Source organism: Protopterus annectens, chromosome 1.part1 (genome assembly GCF_019279795.1).
Source record: "Protopterus annectens isolate FY-2018-M chromosome 1.part1, PAN1.0, whole genome shotgun sequence".
Classification (NCBI taxonomy): Eukaryota; Metazoa; Chordata; order Ceratodontiformes; family Protopteridae; genus Protopterus; species Protopterus annectens.
Window position 1 is genome coordinate 1,251,587,654 of NC_056726.1, and position 12,251 is coordinate 1,251,599,904.

Genomic DNA, 12,251 nt, shown 5'->3' on the forward strand with positions numbered 1-12,251 from the left:
TTTTTCTTTCCTGGCAGGAATTGTGCTTGTAATTGTACCTGGTAAGACAGTGCAGTGTTCCACAAGGTCATTGCTTGCCTGGATAGAAGGTAGGAATGTGTGGCCCCTTGCTTGTTTATGTACCACATTACTGTGGTATTGTCCATCTTTGTTATTAGTTATCCTGGGTGTACGAGGCTTTTGAAAGCTGTTAGGGCATTCTGTACTGCTAGCATTTCTTTTTTGATTGATATGTAGATGCCTCTGATCTGTAGTCCATTTGCCCTGAATGCACTGTCCTGCCATGTGTGCTCCCCAGGCATAGTCTGATGCATCTATTGTCATAGTTTGCCTGGCTGTGGATAAGGTGAAAGGCTGACCCTTGTTGAGGTGACATGCCAGTGCTCACCACAGAAACTCCTGTTGAAGGCAGGGAATGAGTGGTATCATTGTTTCCAAGCTGTGGCTGTGCTGAGTCCATACGCTTTTCAGGTACCATTGTAATTTCCTCATATGCAGTTTTGCAAATGGTAGTAGTAGTATGCAAGATGCCATGAATCCCAAAGGCCTGCAGACTTTTTCTTGCAGGGAGTTGGGTCTTTGTTGCCACTATTTTGAAATATTGAGTCAGCTGTTGTTTCTTGTCTGTCGTGAGAAGCCATATGGGCCGTTGTATTCAAGCTGGCACCCAGGAATTATGTTTTGTGAGGGCACTAGTTTTGATTTCTTTTCGCTTACTGTGTACCCTAGGCAACTTAGAAAGTGTTTGACAAATGCCAGATGCTTTAAAAGAATGTCCTTGCTTTCTGCTTGAATAAGGCAGTCGTCCAGGTATGGGTATATTTGAATTCCTCTGTCTGCAGTATGCAATTACTGGTGCCAGGCATTTTGTGAAGACCCTGGGCGCAGTAGATAAGCCAAAGGGCAGTGCAGAGAATTGATAATGCGTTGAACCTGCAATGAAGCGGAGGCATCTTCAGCAATTTTGTCTGATAGGGACATGCAGGTATGCCTCTCCTTGAGGTCCAACGTTACTAGCCAAGCATTCTTGCCCAGCATGGGAAGAAGCTGCTGTAGTATTAGCATCTTGAATTTTGGTACTTGCAGAAAGGTGTTTAGAATTGAAAGATCCAGAATGGGTTTCCATGCTTTGTCCTTTCTTGGGACTAGAAAGAGTCTCGAGTAAAATACTTGTCCTTGCTCCTGTGTAGGTACCTGTTGAATGGCTCTCATGTCCATGAGAGCTGTAATTTGTTTTTGTGCCTCTGCCCACTGATTTGGTGGCAGGTTTGGCATTCCTTTTATCCTTGGTAAGGTATGAAAGTGGAATCTGTATCCTTGAGAGACAATGTCTAGAACCCATTTGTCTTTTGTGATGATGTGCCAGATGTCTGCAAAAAATGCTAATTTTCCTCCCAAGGGAGCTGCCAGGAGAGATTTGCTTGGTAGTTTGAGGATTGAGTCATTGTGTTTGTCTTCTGCTCACCTGGGGCCTGTCTTCTCCACCTTTCTGGGTAGTAGTACCCCATTGGCGAGGTTTGTAAGGGCCTTGTGACTGACCTCTGCCCCTTGGGCGTCTGTATTTGCCTCTCTGTGATCTGTCAGAAGCTGGAAAGGACCAGTTTTTCGTTGGCCAATTTCTGCTGAAACAAGGGGGTTGTACCTGCAAAAAATCCTTGACCGTCTGCATAGACTTTGCCTTATACTCCATTTTCTTTAAAACCTCTTCTGCTTTGACACCAAATAATACATTCTGCTGTAAAGGTGCATCCAATAATTTTGCTTTAACATGATCAGGAAGGGTTTGTTCTTTTAACCAAGCATGTCTACGTATGACAGAGCCAGTAACAGCTGCTCTACAGGAAGCTTCCAATGAATCAAATCCACATTGTAAAGTATGTTTGCCCACTTGTTCAGCTGCATGCAACAGATACTGCATTTCCTTGAATTCAGACTGTTCAGTATGTGTGCTCATTTTTTGTTTAAATTAAGACATTAGGAATTGTTGATATTTCAGCATATGAAACTGACAATTTAATGCTTTCATAGCCAGAGTTGCGGAGGTGTATATTTTCTTTCCCCATCTATCTAGAGCTCTGGAATCTCTTTCAGAGGGCACAGGATTTTTAGCCATAGAAGCTTTAGCTCCCTTAGGACCCTGGGAAATTGTTTCTGGGTCAGCCACAGGGCTTTTATAAAGGAATTTGTGAAAGTCTGGTACTCTGTAGTATCTGTCTGGTTTGGCTGGAGCAGGAGGTAGAGAGTCTGGATTTAGACTAGACTCCAAGTAAAGTACAGTTTTGTACCTACCATAAATGTAGATGTTCGAAGATCCACATTGCTGCAGTCCTTACTTATGGGGTAGTCCGCTGTCCTCGGTCGGCCCGAATACCGAAGTATTAGGCTGACGTCGGTCATGGGCGCCTAGATCTGACATCAGAGCGTCAGGGTATAAAGGCGCATGACCGACGTCATATCCTCAGTCTTTTCTTGCCCCAGATGTCAGAAGGCCAAACCAGAAAGGCCACAGCCAAAAACAGAATACCTCCCAAAAACATGCCCAACAACAACCATCACCTAAAGCATAACACCAAGTCTAACTACAGTGGGGAAGGAGGGAGTAATTGGACTGCAGCAATGTGGATCTTGAACATCTACATTTATGGTAGGTACAAAACTGTACTATGTTCTTCATCTCACATTGCTGCAGTCCTTACTTATGGGTAGAATCCCAAAGCAACGGGAAAGGGAGGATGGTAAAAATCATAAAGCATTAGGGGCGCTAAAACGCCCTGTAAAATTGCAGTGGCAAATCCAGCCCTAGACTTAGAATAAAGAGGAAGGTGGTAATGTTTAGAAAAGGTATGCACTGAACTCCAAGTAGCTGCCTCCAAAATGTCTTTGTAGCTAACCCCTTAGAAAGGCCGTAGAAGTAGCAGTAGCCCTAGTGGAATGAGGCCTGATTCCAGCAGGAATCTCCTTACCATGATGGGAATAACAGAAAGAAATACAAAACCCAATCCATTTAGAAATAGTTTGTTTTGAAACAGGTTTACCCTGTGAACCCAAAGCAAAAGAAACAAACAATTGCTGAGACTGTCTGAACTCTTTGGTTCTGCTCAAATAATAACGCAACTGCCTGTGAATATCCAAAGTATGCAAAATTTTCTCCCTTTATTTTGGGGTTTGCATAAAAAGTAGGCAAATGAATAGTTTGATTTAAGGCCACACTAGAAACCACCTTAGGCATAAAGGAAGGATTAGTACGCAAAGATACCCTATCCTTATGAAAAATCAGGAAAGGCTCCACTGCCATGAGGGCCTGTAATTCAGAAACCCTTCTTGCAGAGGTAATGGCCAACAAAAAAGCAGTTTTCCATGACAAATACTTAAACTCGGCAGTAGCTGCAGGCTCAAAAGGTTGTAGAGTAAGTTTTTCCAACACAAAATTGAGATCCCAAGCAGGAGTAGGAGCTCACGTGGGGGTCTTATATTCTTTGCCCTCTAAGAAATTGCTTAAACCAAGGATGAGAGAATAAAGGAGGGTCACAATCATAGTGAGCAGAAATGGCTGCAGCATGGACCTTTATTGAGGAGAAAGACAAACCCTTGTCCAATAACTCAGTAAGATATTGAAGAGCAACACTTAAATCAGGTTTGGAGACATCAAAGTCCTTTCCTTTGCTCCAAATCAAAAATCTCCTCCATTTATCAGCGTAAACTTTCCTGGTACTAGGCCTCCTGGCCTCCAAAATAACATTCAAAACTTGTTGTGGAAGCTGAGACCCTCCAGAGTCTAAAACAGAATATGCCAGGCTGTTAGATGTAGAGACTGAATCTTGACATTGAGGAAGTGACTGTCCTCTTGTGACAAAAGGTGCGGAATCAAAGGCAGAGGCCATGGAGGTTCTCGTACTAAGCTCCTCAGTGGTGGGTACCAGTGTTGTCGAGGCCAATCCGGTGCTATCAAAATCATGGTTGGCTTGTCTTGTCTGGCCTTCAAGAGTACCTTGGGAAGAAGAGGCAGAGGTGGAAAGGCATATACATGCAGATTGTTCCAACTGAATGATAGAGCGTCCACCTTCCAAGCTGTGTGATGAAACATTTTGTGCAAAACTTTGGCAACTGGTAATTTAGTGGAGAAGCGAACAGATCTATGTCTGGAGTTCCCCATAACACTGCCAACTGTTGAAATACATGAGGATCCAATTTCCACTCGTGAGGATCCACTATTTGTCTGCTCAATACATCTGCTAAGGAGTTCTGTGCTCCTGGTAGAAACCTTGCCTGAAGATTGAGGTGTAGATTGAGAGCAGTTTCCCACAGAATCATCGCTTGCCTGCAAAGAGGGTAAGAATGGGTTCCCCGCTGCTTGTTGATGTACCACATGACAGTAGTGTTGTCTGTTTGAATCAACACCTGCCCTGGGTGAAGTAAATCTTTGAAAGCCATCAATGCAAACTGGACTGCTAACATTTCCTTCAAGTTGATATGCAAATGTTGGAGTTTGACAGGCCACGTGTTTTGCACCCATTTTCCATTGAGGTGTGCTCCCCAAGCCTTGTCCGAGGCATCTGTCGTTAGAATCTGACTCGCCTCTGGCCGGGTCACAGAGAGTCCCTTGTTTAGGTGACATTCCTGAGCCCACCACAAAAACTCCTTCCAAATGCAAGGTATTATCTGAATGACAGTGTCTAGATCTTGGCAGTGCTGTGTCCATACATTTTTGAGATACCATTGAAGCTTCCTCATATGCAATTTGGCATTGGGAAGCACCAGAATACAAGATGCCATGAACCCCAAGGCTTGAAGGACTGTCCTTGCAGTCAGCCTGGACCGTAGAGACATTTGATGGAAATAAAGAGAAAGGCTTCTTTGTTTGTCCGGGTTCAAAAAGGCCATCTGGGAAGCTGTATTCAGTCTCACACCCAGAAAGCACATGTCCTGAGAGGGTACTAGACTGGACTTTGTTTCGTTCACAGAATACCCTAGGCATCTTAACACTGCCATCACATACTGTAGATGATGAAGAAGTTCGTCCTTTTCTTGTGCAATAATCAGGCAATCGCCCAAATAAGGATAAATCTGTATTCCTCTTAGTCTGAAAAATGCTATCACTGGAGCCAGAACCTTTGTGAACACTCTGGGCGCAGTAGATAAGCCAAAGGGCAATGCAGAGAACTGATAATGTAAATTTCCAGCCCGAAAACGCAGGTACCTCCTGCAACTGGGCCTGATAGGAACATGAAGGTAAGCCTCTTTGAGGTCCACAGTAACCATCCAGTGATCTTTTCCCAACAGAGGTAAAAGTTCTTGTAAAGTCAGCATCTTGAACTTTGGAATGTCTAGGTAAGTGTTGAGGATAGATAAATCCAAAATTGGTCCCCACGTGTTCCCTTTCTTTGGAACTAGAAACAGGCGAGAATAAAATCCTAGGCCCACTTCTGACAGAGGAACTGGCTGTATAGCTCCTATTTGAAGAAGTAAAGAAATTTGTCTGCGAGCCTCTATCCTTTGCCGAGGAGGGACGTCTGGCATGCCTTTGAAAGGAGGCATGGTATGGAAATAGAACTTGTAACCTCGGTTTATAATGTCCAATACCCATTTGTCCTGGGTGACTAAATGCCAATTTTGCTTGAAAAGAGCCAACTTTCCTCCCAAAGAAGCTGCCAGGCAAGAAGAATCTGGCAGCTGAAAATGTAGGTCATTGGGCCTGTTTACGAAAGGACTGGCCCCTGCCCTCACCAGCAGATTGAGCAGGCGAACTCCATTGTCTCAGCCTGAAAGTACTCTGAGCTCTGCCCCTACCACGCCTAGATCTACCCCTAGACTGAGAATCAGAAGAAGGGTACGTCCACCCCTTAGTAGGCCAATTTCTACTAAACTTTGGAGGTTGTACCTGCAAAAAATCTTTAACAGTCAGCATAGACTTAGCCTTGTCTTCCATTTTCTTTAAGACTGACTCCACAGGAGGACCAAACAAAACTTCAGACTGTAAAGGGGCATCCAGAATTCTAGACTTAACATGCTCAGACAAATTCTGATCCTTAAGCCAGGCGTGCCTACGAATAACTGAACCAGTGGCAGCCACCCTAGAAGAAGCCTGTAAAGCATCAAAACCACATTGCAAAGAGTGCTTACCCACCTGTTCAGAAACATGCACTAAATCCTGCAATTCTTTACACTCTATGCCCTCTGCCAAGGCATCCACTTTAGACCTTAGCTGAGAAAGGAGGAAATTCTGATACTTCAACATATGAAACTGGCAGTTCAAAGCTCTCATTGCTAAAGTAGAAGAGGTATACACCTTCTTACCCCATCTATCCAAAGCTCTAGCTTCCTTATCCAGAGGAACCGGATTCTTAACAACAGAGGCTCTAACACCCTTAGGCCCCTGACTAATAGTTTCTGGGTCCGCCCTAGGACTCTTATACAGATATTTATGAGCCTCAGGCACCCTGTAATACCTGTCTGGTTTAACTGGGGCAGGAGGCACAGAATCTGGATTAAGGGAAGCTTCCGAAAACATCTGAAACAACATCCAAAACCGGAGGTATAGCTAAGGGTCTATGCTGTGGTAAAACCAGAACTCCCTAAGTCTCTTCCGTGAATCAGAGTAATCCTGTCCCTCCCACTGAAAATGCTCCCTCATGGAATGCAGAGTTTCTGAAAATGAAAAATTCTCTGGAGGAGAAGCAGAAGGAGTGGAATCCTCTGCATCAGAATCAGAATAAGGAGGGAAATCTTGAATGTCTTCAGCAGAAGACTCTGAATCATCTGAGGCCTGCCCCAAACTTTCCAACTCTGGCTCCATCCTGGGCCTTTTATCAGGAGGGGGAATAGAACCTCTAATTAAAGTAATCAAATCCTCTGCCATTTTAAGCATGTGCTTTTTAGGCACAGACCCTGAAGAACCAGAACTGACACCAAGGAAGGCAAGACAGACCTGCCCTTAGGAGCAGCCTTAGAAACAGTAGCAGAAGGCCTAACCACCTTAGGCATAGAAGGGAGAATAGTAACCTGAGAGGCCCCTTCAGCCTGACCTGCCTCCTGAGAGGCCACATCCTGTAAAATCAAAGTTTCCCCCTGGGACTCAACAGAAACTTCAGCCGGATCCACCTGTTCAGCTGTAGCTTCTAAAGGTCCGGCGTCCGAAACGGACGAATCATCCTGCCTAGGCTTTAAAGATTTGTCTTTGCGCTTCTTAGTAGAAGCAGGCGTCGGAACATCCGACGACATATTATAATTACACCTCTTGCCAAAGACTAACCTAGCGCAATCTAACCTCCGTTTTATAGTGCGCTTATTAAACCTAGCACAAAACCGACACCCGACTACGTCGTGCTCCGGTCCCAAACAAGGAATACAAAGCGAGTGGTAATCCCTATGCGGTATCCGTTTCCCACAAGAAATACAATTATTCACTTTTTCTGACATCCGGTAAATAACTGAGGCAAGAAAAAACAAAAATATTCTAACGGGTACTTAGCCAACTTGGTATCGGTCTGAAACTCCAACGAAAATTTCAGAACGCCGAACGGCACTTGCAACGCTGCTTCTGCATCGGACCATGCGGCAAAAAAGACTGAGGATATGACGTCGGTCATGCGCCTTTATACCCTGACGCTCTGATGTCAGATCTAGGCGCCCATGACCGACGTCAGCCTAATACTTTGGTATTCGGGCCGACCGAAGACAGCGGACTACCCCATAAGTAAGGACTGCAGCAATGTGAGATGAAGAACATCCATCATCCACAATATCCAAAACTGGAGGGATAGCAAGAGGTCTGTGCTGGGGTAGTAAAAGGAACTCTCAGAGCCTTTTCTTAGAATCAGAGTAGTCCTGGCCTTCCCAGTGGAAATGTTCCCTCATGGTATGTAAAGTTTCCCCAAAGGAGTAGTCTTCAGGGGGAGATGCTGAGGGAATAGAGTCTTCAGCATCAGAGTCTTCATAAGGTGGAAAAGTGTAATCCTGTTCCTCAGAAGAATCTGAGGAAATTGAAACCTGGTCAGAGGAAGCATAATCCTCCTCTTGTCTTGATCTTTTATCAGGAGGGGGATGGGAACCTCTGATTAGGGTAATCAAATCTTCAGCCATCTTAAGCATCTGTTTCCTAGGCATGGGGCCTTGAACTGTAGACTGATGTACAGTGTTCTTTGGTTTTAAAGGAGTTTTAAGCTTAGCAGAAGATTTAATGGCGAGTGTAGTCTGTCTGAAGACACCTTCTGCAACCAAAGGTGTTTCCATTGCACCAGGGTCTACTTCTGCTCCGGTGTCGGAAGGGCCTAATGAAGATGGCTGCATCGGCCTAGTAGACTCCGCTTAAGAATCCGCAGCTGTCTGGGGTTCCAGTTCTGCAGTCGTCAGGGGCTGCGTAGGCGCCTCACTGAAAACCGGAGAACCGGCGACAGGCCCAGCAGAGGCCTCGGAATCTGGCTTGTTCCTAGGCTGCCTGTCCTTATCCTTGCGTTTTTTATGCATACTGGTCGTCGGCTGCTCCAAAGGCATGATATAATTACATTTCCTACCAAAGTAATGTGCGAATTCAAAACAGAGTTTGATAGTTCGTTTATTAAACCTAGCACAAAACCGACAACCGGTGACATCATGGTCTGGGCCTAGGCAAGAAATACAATAGGAATGGAAGTCCTTATGAGGTATTCGCTTCCCACAAGAAATGCAATTAACTTTTTCTGACATTGGACTGAGGCAAGAAAAGGTTCCCCAATGGGGTACTTAGCTTTATTGGAGACTTCGGACTGAAATTCGAATCGAAAATCTCAGGTGTCTGCCGACCGGCACTTGCGAACTGCTTCTGCTTCGGGCACTGCGCGGCAAGAAAGACTGGGGAAAATGGCGTCTGATGCCTCATATACCCCTGGCGCTCTGACGTCAGGGAAGAAGCGACAGCAACCGACGCCGGACCAATACTTTGGAACTCAGGCCGACTGTGGGACCGCCTGATGGCAGGATAAAGTACAGTTTTGTACCTACCATAAATGTAGATGTCCGAACAGGATAGCATCTGCAGTCATAACAAATGGGTTGTCCTGTCGTCAGGCAGCCCTTCGGTCGGCCGGATTCCAAAGTCTGGGTCCGGCTTCGGCTGATGTCGCACTTCACCCGACGTCATCTCTGCTGGTCTTCTGGTATAAAGGCATCAGCCGACGCCATTTTCCTCAGTGTTTCTTGCCCCAGATGCCAGTTGCCCTCTAGGAAAGCTAAATTTTGGATAAATGCCAATGTTTCCAAAATAGTAGAAGGCAAACACAAAAATAAGCATGTATGTACATATATACAAACAAATACACCATAAGAGACTCCCCAGCTAGCTATTAGGAGGGTAAATACCCTAGGAGTACCACAGAGGGGAAGGAGGGTGGGTAATCCTGACTGCAGATGCTATCCTGTTCGGACATCTACATTTATGGTAGGTACAAAACTGTACTATGTCCTTCAAGGATGCATCTGCAGTCATAACAAATGGGTAGAATACCATAGCCAAACTAGGGAGGAGGAAGAAGAATTATGGTGTAGTTAGGATCCCTTGCAATACAGCAGTGGCAAACCCTGCTCGGGATCTAGAGTATAGAGGTAAATTATAATGCTTGGCAAATGTATGCACGGAGGTCCAAGTAGCCGCCTCAATAATGTCCTTGGTTGCCACTCCTCGTAAGAAAGCTGTGGTAGTGGCTGTAGCCCTTGTAGAATGAGGTCTTATGTTCTGTGGAACTGGTTTTCCATGGTAGGAGTAACAGAATCTTATGCAATTTCCTATCCATTTGGAGATTGTCTGTTTGGAAATTGCTTTTCCTTCCCTTCCTGTTGCATAGGCTACTAAAAGCTGGTCAGTTTTTCTGTTACTTTTGGTTCTGTCCAGGTAGTAGCGTAACTGTCTATGTACATCCAAGGTATGCAGCAGCCTTTCCCCTCTGTTCTGTGGATTGGGAAAGAAGGTAGGTAGGTGGATTGCCTGGTTTAAAGACACTCTGGATACCACCTTAGGCATAAATGTAGGATTAGTTCTCATGGACACTATCTTGATGGAAGATTAGGAAGGGTTGTACTGCCATTAAGGCCTGTAGTTCCGAAACCCTCCTTGCTGAAGTAATTGCCAGTAGGAAAGCAGTTTTCCATGATAGGTGTTGAAGATCTGCTGTTGCTGCTGGTTCAAATGGAGGGAGTGTCAATTTTTCTAGCACAAAGTTCAAGTCCCATGCTGGTAATGGTGGTTTCCTAGGAGGTTTTACATTCTTGATCCCTCTGAGGAATTGCCTGAGTAGAGGATGCGAAAAGACAGGTGGATCAAGCTGTATTCTGCGGAAATAGCTGATGCATGTATCTTGATGGAGGAATAGGACAGGCCCGTATGTAGAAGCTCTGCCAAGTACTCCAGGATGTTAGCAATATCTATGTTCCAGACATCTTTTCCTCTTTCAGTACTCCAAATGACAAACCTTTTCCATTTTCCTGCATAGTTCCTTCTTGTTGAAGGTCTGCGGGCTTCAAGGATAATGTCTTTAACCCTTTGGGATAAGTCTGGGTTAGTTGCTGTTATGTGATGTTCCAGGCAGTCAGTTGCAAGGTTTTTAGGTTTGGGTGCATGATGTTGTAGTTGTTCTGAGATAACATCAAAGGCATCAGGGGTATTGGCCACATTCTCCCCTGAGACATGCTCCTCAGCAAAGGATACCAGTGTTGTCTTGGCCAATTCGGAGCTATCAGAATTATCCTTGGACGTTCCTCTTTGATTTTCAGTAGTACCTTGTGCATCAAAGGAAGAGGTGGAAATGCATATGCTGTCAGGCCTTTCCAACTGAAGGATAGAGAGTCCACCTTCCATGCTAGTGGGTGGCATGTCCTTGTGCAGAATTTTTGAGCTGGTGATTGAGTGGGGATGCGAATAGGTCTATTTGTGGCATTCCCCATTTCTTTGTGATGGCCTTGAAGATGTCCGGGTGTAGCATCCATTCGTGAGCATCCGAGGTGGTTCTGCTTAACATGTCTGCTAGGGTGTTTTCTTTTCCCGGCACAAATATTGCCTGTAACTGGATGTTGTAGCTCAGAGCCATATTCCAAAGGTCCAGAGTCATTCTGCATAGGGGTATGAATGAGTGCCTCCCTGTTTGTTGATGTACCACATGACTGTGGTGTTGTCTGTCCTTATCATTAAATGGCCTTCTTTGAGGAATGGTTTGAATTTCTGGATTGCTAGTTTTACTGCCAGCATTTCTTTTTGGTTTATGTGCAGGTGCAGCTGGTCTGGAGTCCACAATCCTTGTATGCACTTGTCCAACATGTGCCCCAGCCTAGGTCTGAGGCGTCCGTTGTGATGGTTTGGTTTGCTTGAAAGTTGTGGAAGGGCAAGCCTGGGTTTGACTGGCATGCTTGAGCCCACCATAGGAACTCTTGTTTCAGGCATGGGATTAGTGGGATTTCGGTTTCTAAGCTGTGCCTGTGTTGAGACCATAAATTCTTTAGGTACCACTGTAGTTTTCTCATATGCAGTCTGACATGGGGACCAGGATTATGCATGATGCCATGAAGCCCAAGGCCTGCAGTACTTTTCTTGCTGTTAGTTTGTGCTGCTTTGTTAATGCCAAGAAGTAAAGAGGGAGTTGTGCTTGTTTTTCTGCAGTTAGGAATGCCATTTGTTTTACTGTGTCCAATTCCGCACCCAAGAATGTTCTTGTCTGGGATGGTATCAGTCTTGACTTTTTGAAATTGACTGTGTATCCCAGGGCTTGTAGTAAGCAAATGACTCCTTGTAAATCTGTTGTCAGCTTGCTTTTGTTGTCCGCTTGTAACAGGCAGTCGTCCAGGTATGGATAAATTTGGATTCCCTGTAGCCTGCAATGAGCGATTACTGATGCCAGGCATTTTGTGAATACTCTGGGCGCAGTAGATAAGCCAAAGGGCAATGCTGAGAATTGATAATGCTCTGATCCTGCAAGAAATCTGAGGTATCTTCTGCAATTTGGTCGTATGGGGACGTGCAGGTATGCCTCCTTGAGATCTAGAGTTACCAGCCAACACTCCTTGCCCAGCATGGGAAGAAGTTGCTGTAGGGTCAGCATTTTGAATTTTGGTACAATGATGTATGTGTTTAAGACGGACAGGTCGAGAATAGGTCTCCAACTTTTCTCTTTTCTTGGTACTAGGAAGAGTCTGGAGTAGAATCCTTTGCCCTGTTGTGTTATTGGTACTCTTTCCACAGCTCTCATCTTTGTTAATTGAGCTATCTGCTTTAGAGCTTCTGTTTTTGATTT

General features: G+C 45.0%; 1 protein-coding gene across 5 annotated transcripts in view; it reads right to left on the minus strand.

Annotated features, from left to right (window-relative positions):
* Positions 1–12,251, minus strand: part of LOC122809699 (zinc finger CCCH domain-containing protein 13-like) — a 1,891,555-nt gene that overhangs the window by 32,818 nt on the left and 1,846,486 nt on the right. The window lies entirely within an intron of this gene.